General features: G+C 35.5%; 1 protein-coding gene across 1 annotated transcript in view; it reads left to right on the top strand.

The window, feature by feature from the left end:
* The window catches only part of LOC138694989 (ATP-binding cassette sub-family G member 4-like), a 124,868-nt gene that overhangs the window by 40,359 nt on the left and 58,641 nt on the right, over positions 1–25,868 (top strand). The gene's annotated exons all lie outside the window — the stretch shown is intronic.

Here is a 25,868-nt window from a genome sequence, read left to right as displayed (position 1 = left end):
ACAATTTTTAAACAGTTTCTCAAATCTGTACTGTAGCTACTTTCACTTTGAGAGAGGAACAGAGACTGAGGGTGTTTGAGAATAAGGTTCTTAGGAAAATATTTGGGGCTAAGAGGGATGAAGTTACAGGAGAATGGAGAAAGTTACACAACGCAGAGCTGCACGCATTCCTTCACCTGACATAATTAGGAACATTAAATCCAGACGTTTCAGATGGGCAGGGCATGCAGCACTTATGGGCGAATCCAGAAATGTATATAGAGTGTTAGTTGGGAGGCCGGAAGACCTTTGGGGAGGCCGAGACGTAGATGGGAAGATAACATTAAAATGGATTTGAGGGAAGTGGGATGTGATGGTAGAGACTGGATTAATCTTGCTCAGGATAGGGACCAATGGCGGGCTTGTGTGAGGGCGGCAATGAACCTCCGGGTTCCTTAAAAGCCAGTAAGTAAGCTGCTTTCACAGTTTGCCTCATTTGTCTATAGAGAACTGCTTAAAAACGCAACATTGACGAAGTTTGAACCACATGTTAACAGTATTGTTTGTTTCTATGTTTTCTTTCGCTCTCACCTTATTTTGGAGAGCTCTAGACTCTGAAAAATTCAAGCAGCTACTGAACACTGGAGATTTATTACTAGGCCGAAAATTTTAATACGTTTCGCTCATATACGAGGGGATTTTCCTATAAGCTTAGGTTTGTACAGACTTAACTCTTCGTGTATTGGGTCCTAGTGCGAATTAAGATTTCTGATGATATCTAGAATCCTAGATGGAGAACACGATACATGAAATTATTATTATTATTTGTATTATTAGTATTATTATTATTATTATTATTATTATTGTTATTATTATTATTGCTGTTGATATTACTGTGATGAAATGTACACATTGGAAGTTAGAATAATAAAGTAATGAATAAACTCACCTCTGTATCACGTTTGGATCACACCTTTACGGCTCAACCCTTTTGGTCGCACTGAGTTGCTTGTCTTGCATCTTGATCATAATAATAATTATATCCATGAGCAGGCTTAAGATAAGATGTGTAATTCCTAAGTTATTGATTGTTGACAGCCTTCCGATGATGATAATACATCAATATTATTTTCTTTGCTTACATTATACTTCATAAAGTATACTCGTATTGAAACAATTATATGTTGTGAGGAGGATAGAAGTTATCCCTGGCAGGGATGTTAATATGAATTTATGAGAGGGGATAACTTTCCAACGGGGGGGGGGGAAATCCCCTCCATGCCCCCGTTAATTCGCACCCTGGTCCTAAAAACTCCTGATTACGAAAAAAAATTGTCCGATATGCTATCCTCCTCTCCTACCTTCCCCTCTGCTGTGTATTGCAGGCTGCATTTTATATGGCATAATCTAATATTTGCTGACCATTGCTGTGTGACAGTAGATTGTCAAGACAATGATACTGTAAGGCGATAGTGTGTCAGGACAATGGGACTGTGTATTATTAGGGCAATGGGATTGTAGAGCAATAGCATGTTAAGACAATGGGACTGGAGGACAGTGGGCCGGTAGGACATTAGGACTGTAACATAGTAGTATGTTAGGTAACAGTAATATGCGTTACAAGAGCGGTATGTTGAAGTTTTCATGTTCGAGGAAAAGTTTGAAAAAGCGAAACGTAGTTGAGCTTTTTTAATTTCCGAGAACATGAAAACAAACATACCGCCCGTGTATCGTACATTATTTTGTGCGAAGATCGTTTATTACATACCTGAAAGACGAATTTCTAATTAGTTGCAATGAAATCTCCATGTTGGTTTCTGTTTAATGACGGCAACTTCGGAAAACCAAAATATCTTTCTTCAACATTCTTGCTATAAAATGTTTTCTGTGTTTACTATACTCCAGCAGGCCGTGATATACGTCATTTTTTCCCCCAGTCTATAAATGCGAACTTAAAACAAACGGTAAGGTTATGTAATGATTTATTTTTCATTTTATTATTTTAACAATATTATTTATATAACATATGGCAGTAATAACATCTGCATCTGGAATCTTGTTGATTTTTTCACGGCTTCCTTAATGTTACTTGTATCAGGAATGCAATAAGTTTCGTGGAGTAGTAGACTTCACTTAATTTTTGCAAATATTTAAAAACAATCATTAACATTGCAATTTAGGTGAAATTGCAGTGGTAAGTTTCCAATTTATAATTATTACTATGTTAAACGTCTCTAAAAATAATATGTTAGAAGCCTAAAGCAGTAAAATGAATGTCGCACTTATGTGGTAAGAAGAGGGAAATTGTTGTGTGTGTTAGGTTGGGAATACTGAATGTGGTATTTCACACTTACCGCGTATTGGTTCTGTGCGGAAAACAAGCAAATACGCACGATCTCGCACAAATGATATTGTAAGACAATGAGGTGTTTATTATAGGGAAATAGGGTTATAAGACGAGATGATAGGGCAATGGGGCGATTTTACAATCTCGAAAACTGGACATGAGGGTGATAGGGCTGTATTACAACATAATGGGCAGATGGCAAAATTGGACAGTAAGTAAATGAGGTAATAAGATGATGTGTTGACAATCGATTGTATTACTATACAAAAATGTTGGCCCATGCATGACTATGATATTGATAATTAGAACTTATGTAAAATCATAGATGGAAGAAGAGTATCTGAAAGAAATAAGGCGAACAGCCTTTGTTAATATTAAATTCCATTCAGACTTAGAGATCTAGAATGAGGACTACAATAATTCTCGTATAATTATGAATGCCTGATGAGTCGATGTCGATGACAGCTGAAAGTTTCTTGTGGTCATTTGAGTTATGTGGAATGTCGGCCTATAATTCCAGATATTGGTTTGTTAGGAACTATTTTTTCGTTTTCATAATCTATGATGAGAATGATGAGAAGAGATGATATGATGCCAGAGAAGAAATAACTCCCCTAGATTATCTGTCAAATGCCGCTCTTATCCATTATAAATTTCACTTGAATTGGCCGGTATTAAAAAACCCGGTTGTTTGACGTGGGAAGTCGGTGCGTTTTCATTTTTTCACAAAAGGTACATCTTGAAGAACTAAGCAATACCAGGAATTATTATATGGTATTAAATTATTATTGGAAACTTTATCGCATCAAATTTACTACTGTTCCACCTAATCGAATCGTCAATCTGAATCTTGGCTTCAATAGAGAGCATTATGAGAAAGGAAAACAAAGGATGAAATGTGAGATCCACCACTGATCAAGGTCAAGAACTGCAGTATAGCTCATAGTTGGATCCCATGTACTGGAAGACCTTCAACACCTCGTTTTAAACAAAGCAATGTTGTAAGCATGTGGTCTGAGATAAGAGTGTGATACACAGGTGGCATTTCGCATGGTTCTGGAGATAAGTGCCAGGTGCACAGGATTCCACAGCGAACAAAGAAACTGCATCATCTTATACGGTAGACAGCGTTTCGCAGGAGGGGAATGTACTGCAATATTCTTCTGCGAATATTTAATTCTTCATTTGTTTATTTATGTAATGCCGATTTGTACACCTGCTCTAAAAATATGTTTACCATTCCTTTCGCGGAATTGTCTCTCGTTTATTTATTCATCTAGCTATATTTTATACTTCTTTATTTGGCTTTTAATTAACTTTTGCATTCTTTCCATTGTTATTTCCTTAGTATATTAAAGGCTTCATTTCTAGCTTGCTTCCTTTTTTGTTACTACACACCTTGAATGATTACACCCTTACGTCGTTTGCTGATTGCATATCTCTTTACTTCCTTGCATTTTGATTTGCTTAGTTCATTGGACCTCAGTTTGTTTACTTGTATACTTAATTTTGCTTCCTTGTTTAAATTCGTCATTTTAAATGGTTACATTCTTCATTTCTTTGGTTGCTTGCATTTTTAATTTGCTTGATTACTTACATTCTTAATTTGCTTGAGTGCTTGCATTCTTAATTTGATTGGTTGCTTGCATTCTTAATTTTTTTAATTGGTTGCTTGCATTCTTAGTTTGTTTGGTTGCTTGCATTCTTAATGTGATTGGTTGCTTGCATTCTTAATTTGATCGGTTGCTTGCATTCTTCATTTGATCGGTTGCTTGCATTCTTAGTTTGATTGGTTCTTTGCATTCTTAGTTTGTTTGGTTGCTTGCATTCTTAGTTTGTTTGGTTGCTTGCATTCTTAGTTTGTTTGGTTGCTTGCATTCTTATTTGATTGGTTGCTTGCATTCTTAATTTGATTGGTTGCTTGCATTCTTAATGTGATTGGTTGCTTACATTCTTAGTTTGATTGGTTGCTTGCATTCTTAATGTGATTGGTTGCTTGCATTCTTAATGTGATTGGTTGCTTGCATTCTTAATGTGATTGATTGCTTGCATTCTTAATTTGATTGGTTGCTTGCATTCTTAGTTTGATAGGTTGCTTGCATTCTTAGTTTGATTGGTTGCTTGCGTTCTCAATGTGATTGGTTGCTTGCGTTCTCAATGTGATTGGTTGCTTGCATTCTCAATGTGATTGGTTGCTTGCATTCTCAATTTGATTGGTTGCTTGCATTCTTAGTTTGATTGGTTGCTTGCAGTCGTAATTTGTTTGGTTGCTTGCAGTCGTAATTTGTTCGGTCGATTGCAATCTTAATGCCCTTTTGTTTCTGGCGTTCTTTTCTTGCTTGGTTGCTTGCATTTTTAATTTGCTTGGTTGCTTGCATTCTTTATTTCTTGGTTGTTGCTCTCCTTTTAAAACTGCTTGGCTGTGCAATTTTCAATATCGTCGTTGGTTTTATGAAACTTCCTATGTAACTTAAAGGAGATAATTTTTCAGGAGGAAGAAAAAATTAATTAAAAATCAATATGCCTACACTGATCCTCAATGATGGCATTTATGTTAATCATTTTTACCAAAGTTTTCTACCGAATTGCTTAATATTCTTTTATACGCCCATTGATTTTTAATTAATTTTTTTTTTCTCCTTAAAAATTATTTTCTCTAAAGTCACATGAGAGGTTTCATAAAATCAAATAAAAATATATTGGTTGCTCTTTCTTAATTTACTTCAGTTGTTCAAATTATTTCGTTGCTTACTGGCTTGTAAACTCATTTTACTTGCTTGGTTCTTTGCATGTTTTGTTATCTCTCGAATTACCTGTACATTTTCAACGTATTGCAGCGTATAAAAATAACGTTATTGTGCTTCCTACTCCTTTGGCGCTTGGCTAGCGGTCTTCTTATTCACATCCCATTCATTCACCGCAGACAGCCAGCAAATTGTAAACTTCTTATTTCACAACCCTTGCATAGAAATGGACGGGAGACTCGTTGTGTTGCCCTGTTACCTAGCAACGGCGCCGATTAAAGAATCCTAACTCCAGCTCGCTTTCTTGACCCACTTCTCGTTTGATCCAGGTATTTCTGCCACCGACTTTTTGAACACACAAGGTGTAGGAATCGTGCAGAAAGAAACCAGCGTGCTGCCTGTTGCGAATGGTGTGCTAAGCGCCGTGACGTATGGCAACTTCTCTGCCACGCCTGCTAGACGGGTTTATCTGCTTTAGAACTGCAAGGGGTCGCGTGACAGGCTTCCGTTTTAAAGCCAACGCCTCAACTACGTACAGGAATAGAAAGAAATTTGTTTCCTTTTTCATTTCGATACGGTTTGTAGCAATGGAAAGTACACTTCAATCTAAATAAAATATTTTGATTGTCTCACAATGTTACTATGTTTTGGTGTAACGCGAAATATATTCTTTGCGAAGATTTGCCATTGAAACGTTGAAAAATGTGACAACATATAGGTCTATAGAGTCATTCCACGTCAAATCGCACAAAATTATACAAATTTTGACCTTCATATTTCCGATTACGTTTATATTTTTTTTACCAACTCTATGGATCTAATAAACCAACAAGTGTGTTTTTATTTCCTCCTAAGTCCACATGTTTTTAAAATATTGCATGCTAAAATTCGTTAAAAATGTCGCACAATGCAACATTTAAAGCGTCATATTTCTGAGGATATTGATGTTAAATTAAAAAAAATGCATTTAAAAGCTTAAAGTACTGTCTTTTGTTAAATATTTACTAACTAAATTTAATATAATTATTACAAATGTTTTTTATGATTCAATTTTTAGAAGTTAGATATCAATGTGAAATAGCCCTATTAAAAATATAAAAAATGCCTACTAGGTGCACTGAAGTATTCTTAATAATTCCATAAAAAAATCACAATGGGATCTCCAATAGTTTAATGGAAATTTAATTACTTACGACGCAATGTGTGGCGGTCGGCGCAGCAGCAGTGGACGGGAAGCGTTGAAGCGCGCTGGGAGGTTTATCGGCGCTGGATGATCGAGTGAACGTTGCAACATTACACCCAATATGGATCAAGTCACTCGAGAAGACGCTGCTAATTTACTTGTTATATCTTCAAATACTCGTATTTGTACATTATGCTTTTTAAACGTTTGTTTTCATTCACATTACACTTTAAATTTTCATTCGCCTACTTTCTTTCTCGAAAGAAAACTGTTTTACTAAATCTTCAGTTTCTGACAACGGAGTGAAAGAATGTAATTTTAATGTACCAGTTATTGGTTTTAGATTATGGTATCTGGCCTGCAAATTTTCAGTGTGGTTTTTGTGATTATTCAATGGACAAAATATAAATGACACGTTAGAAATGTTTTTTGTGACCAATCAAACAGTTTTTTTTTGTATTGTTACAGGATCTTGTATAGGCTGGCTCTCGTGGCAAATCTTTTAACAGTTCCTCCAATGCCATCACATGGACCTTTACCATGCGACGTTGCAAAGAAGTGTCATTCAGCGCTAATTCCGTAATCGTCTTTATGTAAAAAATTATTTTTAAAATTATTTTTGTTTTTGTATTGTGAACTTGATCCATCGGAAAAGTAGGTGATTTTTTTCATATCGTTGAATTCTTGGTTTAAGAAATTGATTGCTTCGGGTTGAAAAAAGTGAAAGGAATCGGTGTCATGTTTAATGCTTTCTGAGATGACAACAATACTTTTGTGACGAATTTCTGTATCTTCTTTGAAATATACTACGAAAGGATGTATTGTGGCTTGGCATTTGTTCCAATGCACACCTTGTACTGAATCTTGTATTGCAAATGAATAATTTTCAGAAAAGTCTACAATAACTATGTAATTTTCAGGTTGTATATTTTCTTTGCATTCCGTCAAAAATAAAATATGGCTGACTTTTGAAGGGATGACGATGCATCTTCTACATGAAAAACTTTACTTGCTAGGGAACCTTTTACTTTTTTTTAACTTTTTCACGGGGGTATCGTTTTCGTTGTAGTTTTCTTTTCTTGATAAGGGATTCTATTGACATTAAACTGTTGTTTAATTCCTCAATAATATTGATTTCTAGCGTTATTATTATCGTTAATATTATCATCGTTATTTTTATTACCGTTATTACTATTATAATTTTTTTTATTAATTATCGTCATTATTATTACTATTATTATTATTATTATTATTATTATTATTATTATTATTAATATTATTTAATGGAAAATTAAACAGGTTACTGCTTGTAACATTCAAATTGTTCAGTTGTTCGTGACAATTCTGTTACTATTTATCTTCTCGAAAATAATTCTCTTAAATTGCATTCTTTCGTTGTGAATTTATATAGATTCATTTTCGTTTCTTAAACCGATATCTGACCAAAATTATTTATTTGCTTTTTCTTGTTTAATTTTTAAAACCTTGACTGGAACACATTTATATAAAAAGAATCTTGGTATTTAATTTTTCTTCTCTGAAATTGACACACTTCTCTTTTCGTTTGTTATAATAACGCATTTATATAAACTATACAAATATCTCCTAACATATTTCGTGTAGAAAAATTAATTCGTGAGGTGAACTGTTTACTATGTAAATTAAATAATAGACCTACTTATTTTCATTTCAATACTAAAATCATACAAGTACATATTAATTTTTAAAGGATGAAAAATGTACACTTCACGAGTCACGAAAGCCATTCGAGAACTTTAAAGCATAATTCCATAGTTTCATGAGCTCGACACTAAAATGAGGTGGTAGTGTATCGGCACCACGCTCCGACCGCCTTTTACCTCCGGGAAAACCCCGGTACTCAATTTGACGGGAGACAAACGAACTCCGGGACCGTTCACTCTGGATCGAACCCAAAGCCTTCATTCCGTAACCAATTGCTCTACCGACTTGTTCGGTCACTATCAAAGTCTAAAGAATTTTCATAAAATATCGTACAGGAGAATTAATACATAATATTTAATCAAATCTTTTACAATTTAAACTGAATTCCGTTTTTTCATTTGTTGCACAAATATGTTTAAATTGCTATTATTTCTGGTGGCTATTTTTCTGAGAATAACATTGTATGTTATTCATTCTTCCTTTTGCATATGACTTAACAAGCCATTGCGGTTTAGGAGAGGTTAGATATCCTTCAAACACCAACACTAAGCAAACCCACAATGCGGGCCTCCCAAACCATGTGGTCAGCATGGCACACAGCCAACGTGGCGACCACAGGACAGCACACGACAAGGGACAACCAACGCATCCCGTAGACGAAGATAAATCTTCACCACCCACGCCGGGAATCGAACCACAGACTATATAGATGGGAAGGGCGTACACTAACCACAAAACCACAACGACGAATATGTGTCACTATTATGACACATAATTTACAAGGCAGTTTCTGGACTTCATACAGTGAATAATTTAAGTATATTCTACGTAACGAACTACAGGCGTTAAAACAGTACAGATAATGATGATGAAATCCTGGAAACCCAGCCAACGATGTTTGCGATGAATATTTAGAATCAGACGGCAAGAAAAAATCTTAAAGATTTATGTGGAAAATATGTAAAAAAAATAGAAATAAAAACAAAAGTGAGATTAAATAGGATATATGTACATTAAGCGAATGACTTGGGTTTTTATTTTTCTTGAATGACCACATGTTTAATTTATTTTTATTTATGATCCCAGAATTTTATTTATTTATTATTAATGACCTCGGGTATCCATTCATTTTCTATTAACGAAACCCGAGATTTTTATTTATTTTTTATTATAGACTCCTAAATTTTAATTTATTTATATTAATGACACCAGATTTTTATTTATTTTTATCAATTATCCAAGATTATTATTTTTATTAATGAACCCAGATTTGCATTTATTTTTATTATTGACCCCAGGTATTTATTTGTTTCTTATTAACGACCCCAGGCATATAGCCTATTTATTTATTTTATTTTGTTTGTTTGTTCTTTCGTTGTGAATGATCCCAAATTTTTATTTATTTTTATTAATTACCACAGGTTTTTATTTATTATTTAATAATGATCCCAGATTTTTATTTTTATTTAATAATGACCCCAGATTTTTGTTTTTTATTAATGATCCCAGGTTGTTATTTATTTTTTATTAAAGATTCCAAAATTTTAATGCACTTCTTTTAATGACTCCAGATTGATATTTATATTTTAAAAATGACCGCAGGTATTCATTTATATATTATTGATGACCCCAGATTTGTATTTGTTTATTAATGTCCCCAGATTTGTATTTGTTTTTTATTAATGCCCCAGGTTTTTATTTGTTTTTTATTAATGCTCCAGATTTGTATTTGTTTTTCATTAATGTCTCCAGATTTTTATTTGTTTTTATTAATTACCCCAGATTTTTATTATTTAATGATGACCCCGGACTTTTATTTACCTTTATCAATAACTCCAAGTTTTAATTTATTTTTTATCGATGGCCCAAAATTTTTATTTATAGTTGCAGTAAACAGAACCTCAATCAGAGGTAGGCTTACCGTTTGTTATTGTAATTGTAAAATTTCGAAATGAAATATTGTAAATTTTAATACTAGAGTTTAAAAATAAAAACTAAAAAACTATTGATGCAATATTTTTCCTTATCTATTGCCGGTCCGAGTAATACCAAGTTGAAAAACTCTGGGCTACGCTTCAATGAAATTAACGAAGCGAATTAACATATATTTTTGCTCTAAAATAATCAGCGCCGAAGTATACATGCTGCTAATTATGTAGAGGGAAAATACTCCATTTGTATTGTATTGTCAGTCCAAGGAAAAGCTCTCTATAATTCAGAATACCGTGTAAATACTTAAGGCAAACTTGGGTAAATTCGCAGTACGCCTAATTTCGCAGTATCTTATATATGAATTAGTTGCGGAGTTGTCTGTGTTCGTTTGAGCTTACAAAAATTACAGATAAATGTCAGAACTTATCGGGGATGTTTTATGCATTCTAATTTAAATTCAGGAATCCGCCCTTGAGCTAAAGTTTTAGGCTATCTGTTTATATTATATTTTATGTTACAATTATTAGCAGAATAAATAAATAAATATAAATACTAGTAGGTACGTGCGTGTGTGATATTTGTATCGGAGTTCCATCGCACATAGACGCTGCCCTGTGGCGTGTGGCTTCGGAAGTTCTCCGTCATGTAGGCGTCGTACAGGTCTGGAATCGACTTGATTGCCGCAGGCCATCAGATTGAAGTGAACTAATGAATTGGACATGAAATATTTCGAACTTGTGATGCACTTTATCGGTAATTGATTGAAACCTCAGCGCTCCTTGCTGCTCGGAAACTATGGAAACGTGAGCCGTTATTGTCGGTTGCATTATTAATGTTATGTGACACTCTTGCATGCCAGCGCAAATAGCAAGAGGGATAATGACGTTAGACGAAGCATTGAGAACCGTACTTAAAATCACAAAGACGGTACTGCGGTTAAAATTTAAATACGGGGAGATCCAACGAAAAGTGGAGTCTACCGTCAGCCGTCCGGTTTCCACTGCTCGTTCCATATAATGTATAAAATGTTATTTTAAATTAATAAGTAGATAAAATAATAGATGATAAATAAAGTAAATTAGCAATAAAGTAATTACGAAATAAATTCACCGCTGTGGAGTGATGGTTAGCACGCCTGACCGTGAAACGAGCGGGCCCGGGTTCAAATCCATGTTGGGACAAGTTACCTACTTAGGCCTACTTACTTATTGGCTTTTAAGGAACCCGGAGGTTCATTGCCGCCCTCACATAACCCCGCCATTGGTCCCTATCCTGAGCAAGATTAATCCATTCTCTATCATCATATCCCACCTCCCTCAAATCCATTTTAATATTATCTTCCCATCTACATCTCGGCCTCCCCAAAGGTCTTTTCCCTCCGGCCTCCCAACTAACACTCTATATGCATTTCTGGATTCGCCCATACGTGCTACATGCCCTGCCCATCTCAAACGTCTGGGTTTAATGTCCCTAATTATGTCAGGTGAAGAATACAATGCGTGCATTTCTGTGTTGTGTAATTTTCTCCATTCTGCTGTAACTTCATCCCTCTTAGCCCCAAATATTTTCCTTAGCACCTTATTCTCAAACACTCTTAACCTATGTTCCTCTCTCAAAGTGAGAATCCAAGTTTCACAACCATAAAGAACAACCGATAATATAACTGTTTTATAAATTCTAACTTTCAGATTTTTTCACAACATACTGGATGACAAAAGCTTCTCAGCCGAATAATAACAGGCATTTCCCATATTTATTCTGTGTTTAATTTCCTCCCGAGCATCATTTATATTTGTTACTGTTGCTCCCAGATATTTGAACTTCTCCACCTCTTCAAAAGATAAATTTCCAATTTTTATATTTCCATTTCGTGCAATATTCTCGTCACGAGACATAATCATATACTTTGTCTTTTCGGGATTTACTTCCAAACCTATCTCTTTACTTGCTTCCAGTAAAATTCCCGTGTTTTCCCTAATCGTTTGTGTATTTTCTCCTAACATATTCACGTCATCCGCATAGATAAGCAGCTGATGTAACCCGTTCAATTCCAAATCCTCTCTCTTATCCTGGACTTTCCTAATGGCATACTCTAGAGCAGAGTTAAAAAGTAAAGGTGATAATGCATCTCCTTGCTTTATCCCACAGTGAATTGGAAACGCATCTGACAGAAGCTGACCTATACGGACTCTGCTGTAAGTTTCATAAAAATAAAGATTAAAGATTAATTGATAACGTGTTGATGTCAAGATGTCAAGAAGAGCAGGATTTTTTTTACTAATGGCGGGTACTTGACTGTTCGTCATTCACCCATATGACGCCAGTTGTGTAAACCAATTTATCGGCAGAGTCGTTGCCCAGAGTGCGCCATAGGAGGCTGTTCTACGCTACACCCACGATGAGATGAGGTGAAGTGAGGTGAGATGAGATGGAGATTTGTTGGGATACCACGGGAAAACCGGAGCTCCCGGAGAAATCTCTGTTCTCTGTACCACGGGCTTGCACAACACAAATTATAAATCGGCGTATCCCGGGGTTCAAACCCGGGCCCACAGGATTATAAATCCAGTTCTCTAGTCACTAGATCAGAGATTACATTTTTTAGCAACTTCCAATTCACCGCTAAAGATAAGTAGTCACTGTTTAGATGGCCCAGGACGACAAAAAAGACCAGTTCAGGTACCACTAATGTATGAAGTTAATTTAATCCCAATACTTAGAACGGTGTTGTTCATCTTCGAAGGGAAATAGTTATTTCTGAAACCGCTGCTGAACTTGTTCAATATCATTACGAATGGGGACCAAGTTATTCTGTATTGACTGCCATCACATGCAATTTTTTTGTGTCAAAGTTGAGCAACTGTAACATCTGTTGCCACGGAAGGTCTTTAGTTTTTGCATGCGTTAACCGAACAAGTTTCTTCTAATTTTGCTGCAAACTTCTGTAAAGAACTTGCATTGCATTGGCCAGCTCTTGAACTATTACAGTCACGAAACCTTTAGAAGACAGCTGAGTAACATTTTTTTTTATTTCTTTCCACAAATATAAGTAGTATATCGAAAAGATAGCCGTCCAAATCTTGGATTTAAAATATCGGCATCCTAATCAATTCAAATGAACAAAAAAGAAAATGAAAATTAATGTTAGAAAAATACATAGGCTAATGAAATTTAAAAAAAAATAATATTCCGCGACAAAATGTGGTAGCTATCAAAACGATAAAAATTTATTGAAAATAAATAATATACATTCAATATTATAAAGATGAATAGAGATGGTGATTGATGATGTTCAATGAAGATTTTAAAATGGTTGATGCAATTGTCTTAAGAGTGTTTTCAGGAACCTTTAATTTTCTGAGGATCTCCGATGTAAATTTGGGAATTGTTCCTCGCGCACCTAACATAAGCCCATGACATTCCAATCTTGAATATTATATTTATTACTGAGATCATCACAGCATGGAAGGTAAATAGCGCGTTTCTCTTCATGTACTTGCTTTGGTTGATCTTCATTAATTTCAAACCTTACTGTTGGGTCAAGAATGAGACCAGTTCTTTTATTTCGGTCAATTATTATGATGTCAAATCTAATCCAGCGGGATTTAATTGACACTGCACTCGGCTTCTTTAAAAAAATCGTTGTGATGTAAAAATCAACACAGAAGAACTACAAGAAGCCGTTTATAATCTAAAAACAATCGCTTGAAATTTCAATATGGAACTCTCACTAGAGCAAAAAAAAAATCGTGGCATTTTTAGGACAAGATCCAATTCCAAGCAAAATCATTATAAATAATAAACTAATTGAACGTGTCAATTCATTTAAATTTAGACTATTATTTATCTCGTGTTATTGATGAAGATATGGTAAGCAAAATATCTAAATTTATAAAAATATCTAACTTCAAAAACATACGAGGCTGAAAGTCCAGAAAACACTAGCTCGACTTGACTTACGGCAGTGAGACGTGGACAATCAGAAAAGCTGATGAGAAAAGTATAACATCAGCTGAAATGCGGTTTATGAGAGAGACTGCGGGATGCTCATTGCTCGAACACCGTAAAAATGGAGACATACTGAAAGAACTAAAAATAGATCCTATCGTTCATTTTGTTCAACATTATAGACTTCTGTGAAAGAGACATGTCGAAAGGATGGATCGCACTAGATACTGTAGACAAAATTCTTGCCTATGTACCGAAAGGAAGGAGAAATTTGGGAAGATCACGAAAACTCTGGCATGAGACCGTAACAAATCCACTAAGGTCTGACATGTGAAGGACATGATGATGATGATGATGATGATTATTATTATTATTATTATTATTATTTGCTGCTTAAAAATTGGAAATTTTTCTTTTGAAGAGGTAGAAAAATTCAAATGCCTGGAAGCAACGGTAACAAATATAAATGATACTCGGGAGGAAATTAAACACAGAATAAATATGGGAAATACCTGTTATTATTCGGTTGAGAAGCTTTTATCATCCAGTCTGCTGTCAAAAAATTTGAAAGTTAGAATTTATCAAACAGTAAGTTATATTACCGGTTGTTCTGTATGATTGTGAAACTTGAACTCTCACTTCGAAAGAGGAACATAGATTAAGGGTATTTGAGAATAACGTGCTTAGGAAAATATTTGGGGCTAAGAGGGATGAAGTTACAGGAGAATGGAGAAAGTTGCACAACACAGAACTGCACGCATTGTATTCTTAACCTGACATAATTAGGAACATTAAATCCAGACGTTTGAGATGAGCAGGGCATGTAGCACGTATGGGCGAATCCAGAAATGCATATAGAGTGTTAGTTGGGAGGCCGAAGGGACAAAGACCTATGGGGAGGTCGAGACGTAGATGAGAGAATAATATTAAAATGGATTTGAGGGAGGTGGGATATGTTGGTAGAGACTGGATTAATCTTGCTCAGGATAGGGACCAATGACGGGCTTATGTGAGGGCGGCAATGAATCTCCGGGTTCCTTAAAAGCCAGTAAGTAAGTATTATTATTATTATTATTATTATTATTATTATTATTATTATTATTATATAGGTAGATAGACAGACAGATAGAAACTTTAATGTCATTCAGCAAATATACAGTCCATAGACAACGTCAAAATACAAATATATGATACATGGCCTACAATAATATGGACAGACATTGAAATAAAATCAAAATAAATATACAATTACCAGACAATTAAAAAGACAGATTGAAATTGTTAAAAAATAAGGGTAAAAGATCAGGTTAAATTGTACAAATGTGTCATGTACATGAGGTTAAAACCATAGTATTATTATTATTATTATTATTATTATTATTATTATTATTATTATTATTATTATTATATGTGAGGGCGGTAATGAACCTTCGGGTTCCTTAAAAGCCATTTGTAAGTATTATTATTATTATTATTATTGTTATTATTATTATTATTATTATTATTATTATTATTATTATTATTATTATTATTATTCGCTGCTGCTACTACTTAATGGTAGAAGCCTAAGGACTCTGATTATGACGATGCTGTTTCTAAGGTGCGTCGTTCACAATCACCTGTATCAGTCTTAAAAACCGTATGGCTGCCTTCTATGTGAATACACACTTTAAAAAATATTTACTGATACTATGAAACCCATCTGACGTCAGCGTTCTGAGTATTGCAGGCAAACAGGGGTATGAAGTTTCCATTGAGACTCTCGCATAGCTGGACTCCAGCCAGAAATGCATATTGATGTTAAAACATTAGAGGCGACAATACGCATGCGCTTATCTCGCCCATTCAGCCCTTGCGTGCACCGTCAATACCTATGCAGGACGCGGAATAATAAGTTCCTGGAAGCAATAACTCACGTATCCGCGCAGCTCGTTCACAATGTGTGGTAAAGCAACTTTATTTTCTCTATTTTCAATAGTACTTATCTAGGGAGCTGTTGTAAACGAGTGACCAGGAAGAAAACCTGACTCTGCGATAGTGAGCCAAAAGCTAAAGCTACTGTGAATTGCCCCATAGTTTCGTGTATTTCGTATATTTATTGTGTATATATAATGAAAGGAATGGATGTCAAAGATATTGACGTATACATTATTATTTTGTGCGAGATCGTGCGTATTTGCTTGTTTTCCGCACAGAACCAATACGCGGTAAGTGTGAAATACCACATTCAGTATTCCCAACCTAACACACATAACGATTTCCCTCTTCTTACCGCTTAAGCGCGACATTCATTTTACTGCTTTAGGCTTTTAACATATTATTTTTAGAGACGTTTAACATGGTAATAATTATAAATTGGAAACTTACCACTGCAATTTCACCTAAATTGCAATGTTAATTATTGTTTTTAAATATTTGCAAAAATTAAGTAAAGTCTACTACTCCACGAAACAAGTAACATTAAGGAAGCCGTGAAAAAATCAACAAGATTCCAGATGCCGATGTTATTACTGCTATATGTTATATAAATAATATTGTTAAAATATTAAAATGAAAAATAAATCATTACATAACCTTACCGTTTGTTTTAAGTTCGCATTTATAGACTGGGGGAAAAAAAAGACAGACGTATATCACGGCCTGCTGGAGTATAGTAAACACAGAAAACATTTTATAGCAACAATGTTGAAGAAAGATATTTTGGTTTTCCGAAGTTGCCGTCATTAAACAGAAACCAACATGGAGATTTCATTGCAACTAATTAGAAATTCGTCTTTCAGGTATGTAATAAAGGATCTTCGCACAAAATAATGTACGATACACGAGCGGTATGTTTGTTTTCATGTTCTCGGAAATTAAAAAAGCTCAACTACGTTTCGCTTTTTCAATCTTTTCCTCGAACATGAAAACGTCAACATACCGCTCTTGTAACGTATATTACTATTACACTTTATACGTTTCGTAACGATTTAAGTTCTTTAGCACGTTTAGAATGTTATTGTTTACAGTTAATTTTCTTGAAGTAAGCGTAATTTAAAGGCGTACCTAAATTAAAGGATTCAATATGCGTCCAAGTAAGAATATGAATTTTAGTTTCCCCGGATTACATACATAACGCGCTCTCTATAATCCCAAAAGTATGATACCTAGTTACTTACTTACATATAGCTTTTAAGGAACCCGGAGATTCATTGCCTCCCTCACATGCCCGCCATCGTTCCCTATCCTGACCAAGATTAATCCAGTCCCTACCATCATATTCTACCTCCCTCAAATGCATTTTAATATAATCCTCCTATCTACGTCTCGGCCTCCCCAAAGATCTAACCCCCCCCCCAGTTCTCAAACTAACACTCTATATACATTTCTGGATTCACCCATATGTTCTACATGTCCTGCCCATCTCAAACGTCTGGATTTAATGTTCCTAATTATGTTAGGGACAGAATGGAAAACGTGCAGTTCTACGTTGTGTAACTTTCTCCATTCTCCTCTTAGCCACAATTATTTTCCTAAACACCTTATTCTCAAACAACCTTAACCTCTGTTTCTCTCTCAAAGCGAGAGTTAGAGTTTCACAACCACACAGAACAACCGGTAATATAACCGTATTATTAATTCTAACTTTCAGTTTTTTTTAAAGAATACTAGATAACAAAAGCTTCTTAATCGAATAATAGCAGGAATTTCCCATATTTATTCTGCGTTTAATTTTCTGTCGAGTGTTATTTATATGAGATAAGATTCGCAGCTGGATTCGCCGTTCGTTCAAAATTGCCGCCTCAATGTCTGTGACATTCCACTGGGTTGCAGCTTACCGGCTGCCCGGAACGTGGCGAATCGCTAAGGTTCTCACGGCCGTCTGCCAAGAATGCGCATCACCTGGAGATGTTGCACCTACGGCCCATACATTCTTCTCCATACACGCCACATAAGTTCCTCTGAATTTCATTCGGGTTATGTCCTTTAGCCTAAAAAAATCGCACAACACTTCGCTGCTCTTCACAAGTTGACGACAGTAACATGCGCGCCATCTTTGTTGCGTAGTTCACGCTTCTCTCCCTAGAGCTGCACATGCAAAACAAATTGTGTCTGTAGTGAAAACTTCAAAATACTGTATATCTCGGCGAAACGTCAACATTCCAACTGCAATACCAATGCAGAAAAAAATTATTGTGCTTTACTTTCCGATCAACTTTGGTAATAATTTGGTCCATGTGTAAGTGTTGCTTTCATTACTCTGTTTATTTAAAATATGGGGAATTCGAGTATTCTATACTTCAAAGCTTCTAACATATTCCTAATTTTATTTTCAGATGTAGCCTATTAAAACAACTTAATATATTTTTGTATTGTAAAACATGACAAGAAAGCGAAAATACTACTAACTCTACAATTTGGGACATTTGACAGACATGTACGGCTTACCACTAGGATCCAGAATAGAAACGAGAGGTTAACTTATAAATGAAGTACAATTCGATTTGCGAAGAAAATAGAAAATGATGATAAACTTAAAAATAAAGTGCAATTTCATTTTCGGAGAAACATGAGATAAAAGTGCAATGAAGAATCTATATATATAATTTGAACTGGTAATGGAAATTACGGGAAAACTGCTGAACGGATTTTAATGAATGACTCGTCATTTTGAAGCTTGGCATCCAAGGATTTTCAGAAAAATAGTAATTTCAGCAAAGCGTTAGTTTTCCTGCAAAATTTTTCTTATTTTCCAAAATGCATCTGTCGTCAGTTTTGAGAATTCAGAATAAAACAAAACACACACTAACAATAAACAATATTACACGAAGGCCATGACCTGCATGATTGCTGACATATTTAGAGCTCAAATTCAAATGGTTATTAAAAACTTCAAGGCTTACTAAAAATGATTTACAGGTCTGATTCTGTAGGTAGTGTGTAATTTTCAGGGTACATCTGCGTATTGGATATTAAAAACTACAAAACTTGAGGTGGTTTGATGACATTATTACCATTAGAAATGAAATATTATTATAGTTAATGCCATGATGTGACTATTTTTCATTAATTATATTACATATTATTAATGTTATATAGATTATATGAAAGTGAAACGTTTTCGGGTTATATAAGTGGATGTAGAGAATATCTTAAGTTAGATCTTCATTTCTATAATATACTGAGTGGCGGCTATATAGTGCATATAGTATATGTTACTGAAAACTACAAACCTTACGTAAGATAATAATATTATTAAATATAAAATATTTTTATAGTTATTAATCAAGTGGGATTGGGTCTTTTTCATATATTTCATGGCGGTGTATTGTAGATATTTATATGCGTGATTCTCTTCAGTATTGGCTCGAGATACCGCAAAAACAACAGTTCCTAAGGAAAGACCAAAAGATATTACTTACAGGTAAAATATGAGGTCTACAAGATTTTGTAGTCTCTCGATCATTTCAGCAAGATCTCTTAGCAGGATAAAATGATTTTACCCTCTACATTTCAAGCTCTACATGCAGCAGCTATACCAAGATGCTATGTCTATTGTTCGAAAGCATGGTAAACCTGACATTTTTTTAACTTTCAACTACAATCCACAATGACCTGAAATAGCTATTGCTTTATTCCCACATGATTAACTCACTGATCGTCCTGACATTGTTACTTGCTTTTTCGTGTTCAAACTCAAAAATTGAATTTGTATAGGTTCAAGAAAATGTATTTGGGATAAAAAAAAACCCATTCAGAGGGAGTATGTTTCATTATTATGGAAGCAAATAACTTTCACAATACAGTAGCGTGCAAATTAATCCGAACAACGTAATTACTTATGCAAAAACACTCAAACGGGATTAAAAAAAAGGATCTAAGACATACCTCGGTAATCTATGTGGCCTCCCTTGTTCCTAATAACAGCTCTGAGACGATTTGGCATGGATTCCACTAATTTCCCACAAATATTCTTCATTTCTTCATCGCGAAACCATACACCCTTGAGGGCAGAAATCATCTTCTTTGTAGAACAATCCATTTTTTGCATTCTTCTTTTGCAAATTGACCACAAGTTCTCAATGGGGTTGATGTCGAGTGACTTGCCTGGCCAGGGGAGTACCTGAATATTCTTCTTGTTGAAGAATTCTGTAGTTTTTCGAGACGTATGGCATGGTGCCAGATCTTGTTGGAACACACCTCTGCCATCTGGAAATGATTTTTGCAGCTGGGGTACGATTCTGGTTTCCAGTAAGTGAATATATTTGTCAGAATTCATCATTCCCTTGATAGGTATTAATGCTCCAGGCCCTTCATGTGTAAAACAACCCCAAAACATTACTTTGGGGGGGGGGTATTTGGGTGCTTGTTAGAGATGAGCTGCAGTTACTTTTTCGGATCCTTTCCGTACGTAAGAAACACGGTGGCCGTGGACCTCGAAATGAGACTCGTCGGAAAAAAGTACATTCTTCCAGTCATTCACTGTCCAGTGTTGATGTAATTTTGCCCACATTAAGCGTTTTTTGCACATAACAGGGGTTAGCAGTTGCTTCTTGATAGGCTTACGAGCCCTTCGTCCAGCTTCCAAAAGCCTACGCCGCACTGTTGTGACATGAATATTCGCCCCAGTGGTAGCCATTAACTCGCGGGTTAAGTCTACAGCAGTTAGTCTAGGATTTAATTTACTTTTCCTGACAATTAAACGATCATCTGCAGGTGAAGACTTCCTTTTCTGGGCACAGTTTCCTTTTTTCTGGGGTGTGATGGATCCAGTCTCCCTGTATCGTCTTATGATCGAATTAACAGTAGCCAAACCGATGTGACATTCTGCAGCAATTTGCCTCTGTGTCATAGAAGAATGCTCTGCTAATGTTATAATTTTAGACCGTTTTCGTGGAGTTGTATCCATTTGTGAAGACGACAGTATGTACACAGGATTGCAGTATTAAGTCTTCAACACAACTGAAATGCTTATAAGTACAAAACGACAGGCAAAATGTCACATATTATAAAAAAAATAATAACGAAAGAACTTCAACAATGGAATTACACGTACTACAGATGTTAATTAAAGCGGTATGAGCAGCTGTGAGGCCAACAATGACAGAAAATGTAAAAATTTGTCGTGTTCGGATTAATTTGCACGCTACTGTATCTGGTATTCTTCATTGAAAATAAATCTGAAAAATGTTTATTTGAACGTCTAATGAACTTAGTTTGCAGCATTTTCTGCACAAGCCACTAGTTATTATTGAAATGTAAATAATATTAGGTAGTGTTATACAGGTGATTGTGTAAAATGAGTAATGAATCTCTCAATACCGTTAGACAAATTTTGTTAATGTCCTTGTGGTGAAATATGGCCATTTTTGTTAAAAAAAAAATTTTTTTTTCTTACATTAAAATATTCTCCATGTCCTTTTTAACAAGTGTGGTAAGTTTGGTGACCTTTGCGCAACTCGAACACCTGTTATTACAACCATTTTTAAATGCCTGCATTGCTCAAGAGCCACACCCCCGTCCTTTTAAATCTCCTGCTCCCTCCTGGAGTAGGAACACAGTTTAGGGATGGAATTTTCTACGTTTTTCTTTGAACTTTGTGTTTCATTATCTACTGAGACACTGCAGTTGTTCAAATAGTTCCAAACTATTCCCTAGATGTCTCTGAATCCGACTTTCAATTATTTTTAGAACCTTTCATAAACTCTTTCTTGAAAACATGTTTTCATGGTAACCACAACAAATGCAGTAGGAAATATGAGTACAGAAAGCGACTCATTCCGTTTGTAAACATTGCCATGTGCTATTTTCTGTCTGGAGGTTATATGTTTTGCAAAGTAATTTAGTTTAGTTCTCAATTCTAGAACTTTTATTTCCTAGTTTTTACATTTATACAGTTTAGTTATTTCGGTATTGCGCATTATATTTTAGGTAGAATAGATATACTTTAGTTAGGGTATTTTTTTAGTGTAGACCATTATTAATAATGCCTAGGAAGAAGCTGCATACAATTAAAAGTGCAGGTGTTTCAAAACTGCAAAAAAAGAAGTTGGCTAAGGCAAGGATTCAGGCAAGATGGAAAAAAAGTGATGTGGTAAGTACAGCTGAATCTGTTCAAGAGGAACATCCAGTGTTAGATACTATGCCTACATCACAACCAGGTCCATTTGTTGACTGTGACGATACAAATGTAAGATTACGTTCCCTGGAAGACAATGTAGATAGTGTATGTTGTGAACCAGACAATTCTCCAAGTTACGTTATAGTAAATCTGAAGTGTTTAGATGAACTTTTGCATAATATATCTTGTGACATGTGTGGGAACAAGACACTAGCTTTCCATACAAGAGATTTCCAAGGTTTTGCTTGCAGAATTTCCATGAAATGTACAACTTGTGATGGTGAGAAAAGTTCAGTATTGACATCGAATAGAGTGGTAAATAGTGAATCATCGACTAGGGCACCATTTGACATAAACAGGAGAGTAGTCCAGGCATTTACAAATATTGGGAGAGGGCATTCAGCAATTGAACAGTTTTCAGCAGTGCTAAATGTGAACAGTATATCACTGTCTTCTTACAATGATCACTTAAAAATTATTACTGCAACAAACACTACAGTAGCCCAAAATTCAATGCATGCAATTAGGGAAGAGGTAAAAACTGTATATAGGGAGAAAAACATAACAGATGACAATAGAAATGAGCCAGTGGATATTGCTGTAAGCTTCGATGGCTCTTGGCACAAGAGGGGACACACATCCTTGTATGGTGTCGGTTTTGTAATAGATATTCTCACTGGTTATGTTGTTGACTATGCTGTAATATCTAAATACTGCCATGCATGTCAACTAGCTACAAAAGATCTTGGTGTTGATTCCCCTGAGTTCAGTATATGGAAACTAGGTCATAAATCAGAGTGTCAACAAAATTATAGTGGATCGTCTGGTGGAATGGAGGCATTTGCTGCAGAGTTACTGTGGAAGAGATCTACAGATTATGGACTGAGATACACCACCCTGTTGTCAGATGGCGACAGCAAAACTTTCAACCATCTTCAAAATGTAAAGATTTATGGCCCTATTAAATTGGTGAAGGAGGAGTGTGTGAATCATGTGTCAAAACGACTAGGTACAGGGCTGAGACAAGTTGCCAAAGAATTTAAATTGGGAGGTAAAAAGCCAGGGAGTCTTACAAATGTTACAATTCAGAAACTCACCCGCTATTATGGAAATGCCATACGAGAAAACACTAATGATGTTACAGCAATGAGAACAGCAGTACTGGCCACTTTACACCACTGTTCCTCAACTGATGCGAATCCCTTCCACTCAAAATGCCCTGCTGGCCCTGAAAGTTTGTGCTTTTACAACAAAGCTGTGGCTATGGGAACACAACCCAGCACGCACCGACAACATATTCACACACCAATCTCTCCATTTGTCTTGGAGAAAATTATTCCTCTTTATCAGAAGCTGGCATCAACTGACCTCCTGGAAAGGTGTATGAGAGGAAAAACACAGAATGCCAATGAATGTCTCCACAGCATGGTGTGGAACAAGTGCCCAAAGGAAAATTTTGTATCGAAAAGGAAAATTGACATAGCTGTAGCCATTGCAGTCAGTGAATTTAATCATGGATACAGCAAAACTATGACAAGAACTCTTCAGCAAGCTGGTGTTTCTCCTGGTCATCAAGGGATGAAGACTAGTATTGCTCGGGACAGGAGACGCGTCAGGAACAGAATCCTACGTTCGACTCAGAAGTTCCAGCACTACCGAAAACAGGTGAAGATGGCCAAAATAAGAGCAGAAGGAGCCCTTAAGCAGCAGGAAGGATGTAGTTATGCTTCAGGAGGATTCTAGCAAGGTCAGACTTCAAAACATAACCTTCTAGCTATTTCTGATGAGATAATCACTAACTAAACTTTCAACTTGGATTATCTGTAAATTTAATTTTTCTCATTTTTCAATATTGGGATTCATTTTATTCTTTATTGCCTTGGACTAGATGCATGAAATTTGGCACACACGATCAATATTATGTTATGCAATAACTCAAGTATTCATTTTGTTCTGTCTAACACCAGATCGGAGATATGATTATTTTAGTATTGTATGTAATTTTTAATTCGAATATTTGTACTGTAATGAAAGATAAAAATTTTTTCTGGCTAAAAAAAGTGATGTTAACGAACAATAATCAAGGAGTGCATAGACCCATGTTGTCTCTATATTTTGAGCACAAAAACATGTCATCACAATTTCAGATACACATGCAAAATGATTCCCAAGATTTTATATAATTTATATGAAAATATTTTTTTAACGGCACAATTCTTAACCAATCATTCTGAAAATTTAAACACATAAGTAAGTCTATGAGAGTTGTTTGTGGTAAAAAAATGGAACGAAAATATCCATAGGTTTCTGAGATATAAATTTCACCGCAGTATCCCCTTATACAGGTGATTGTGTAAAATGAATAATGAATCTCTCAATACCGTTAGAAAATTTTGTTAATGTCCTCGTTAGAAAATTTAAGAGAATGGAGAATTATTTTAGTTAACTTAAATGAAGTTCCCCCAGCGCCAAAAAGAAGTCCTTTCCCTTCCTATGTATTAATATTAATTTTGTGTCTCTCACTAAAGTAAGATATTAAATTCCTCAAATATTGATATTTTTTCCAGTTTCAAAATGAACACTTTCTTCAGATAAAAATCGCGCAAAATTCTAGTTCTATTGCAACCCCAGTTGGGGGTGATCTATTTATTGTACGAAACCTCTGTCATCGCGACTTCGTAATTTGCAAACACACACGTGCCTAGAAACAAATTACTTAAGTTAACTTACTACTCATAACTGAAATTGCGGATTTTTTTATTTAATTTTTCTGGCTGGAAGAAGTGCACACATCTGTGAAAGGCACCGCGGGAAATGAATTAAACATTAGCTGTCTGGCTGTATTCAGGATATGAAAATGCCCATTTATTAGAGCAGTCGGTGTGGTGTGGAAGTAATCGCACACATAACGTGGAACTGTTGAATGCACGGCGAAACGTCTCGTCGTCGTGCATTTTATGCCTTCCGTTGAATGCCGGTACCTTCAGTTGAAACAAAGCGTAATTTTGTTTGGTTAGTTCGCATTGTTGACACGTATCTGATTCTGGCTTGTCCTGGCGTGAAGCTGATATACTCAGAGGAGCTGGAGTGACACGTGTGGCGGCATTTCAGAAAGGAGATCTAACTGGCGTGTTGCAGGAAATTGAATCGCGTAAGGTAGACGCATTCATCTTTCACAACAATGACTTACGAGCAATGCTACCAACACTTTGACTGAATTTTATTTGGTGCAGAAGCGATAATATCATATACATATTATTATATATACATGCATATTTTTCAAACTAGACGAGCAAGATGTCAGAACTTCTCTTCGAAATGGCGAGTCGAGTAAGCAGATCCACAGAATAGTTGTGAGGCAGAGAAAAGGGAGAAAAAAATCGATTCACGTACTGCGATGGAGATAAAAAGGTGCAGCAATTGCAGTAATCTGTAATGATACATTATCGTTATACAGTATGTACGAGAGAATCAGGGTACGAATTTACGGGGAGATTTCCCCCCTATTTTATTTTTTATTTTATTGGGTTATTTTACGATGCTGTATCAACATCTCAGGTTATTTAGCGTCTGAATGAAAAGAAGGTGATAATGCCGGTGAAATGAGTCCGGGGTCCAGCACCGAAAGTTACCCAGCATTTGCTCGTATTGGGTTGAGGGAAAACCCCGGAAGAAACCTCAACCAGGTAACTTGCCTCGACCGGGATTCGAACCCGAGCCACCTGGTTTCGCGGCCAGACGTACTGACCGTTACTCCACAGGTGTGGGCCCCCCCCCCTATTGGAAAGTTATTTCCCTCTCATAAATTCATATTAAAAGGGATGACTTCTATCCTCCTCTTTCAAAATATAATTGTTTTAATACGAGTATATGTACTTTATGAAGTACAAAGTAAGCAAAGAAAATAATATTTCTGTATTATCATTACCGGCAAGCTGGCAACAATCAATA

This window comes from Periplaneta americana, chromosome 2, assembly GCF_040183065.1.
Source record: "Periplaneta americana isolate PAMFEO1 chromosome 2, P.americana_PAMFEO1_priV1, whole genome shotgun sequence".
NCBI classification, from domain to species: Eukaryota; Metazoa; Arthropoda; class Insecta; order Blattodea; family Blattidae; genus Periplaneta; species Periplaneta americana.
Note: the sequence above shows the minus strand (reverse complement) of the source record. Positions and strands in the feature narration are given on the sequence as shown.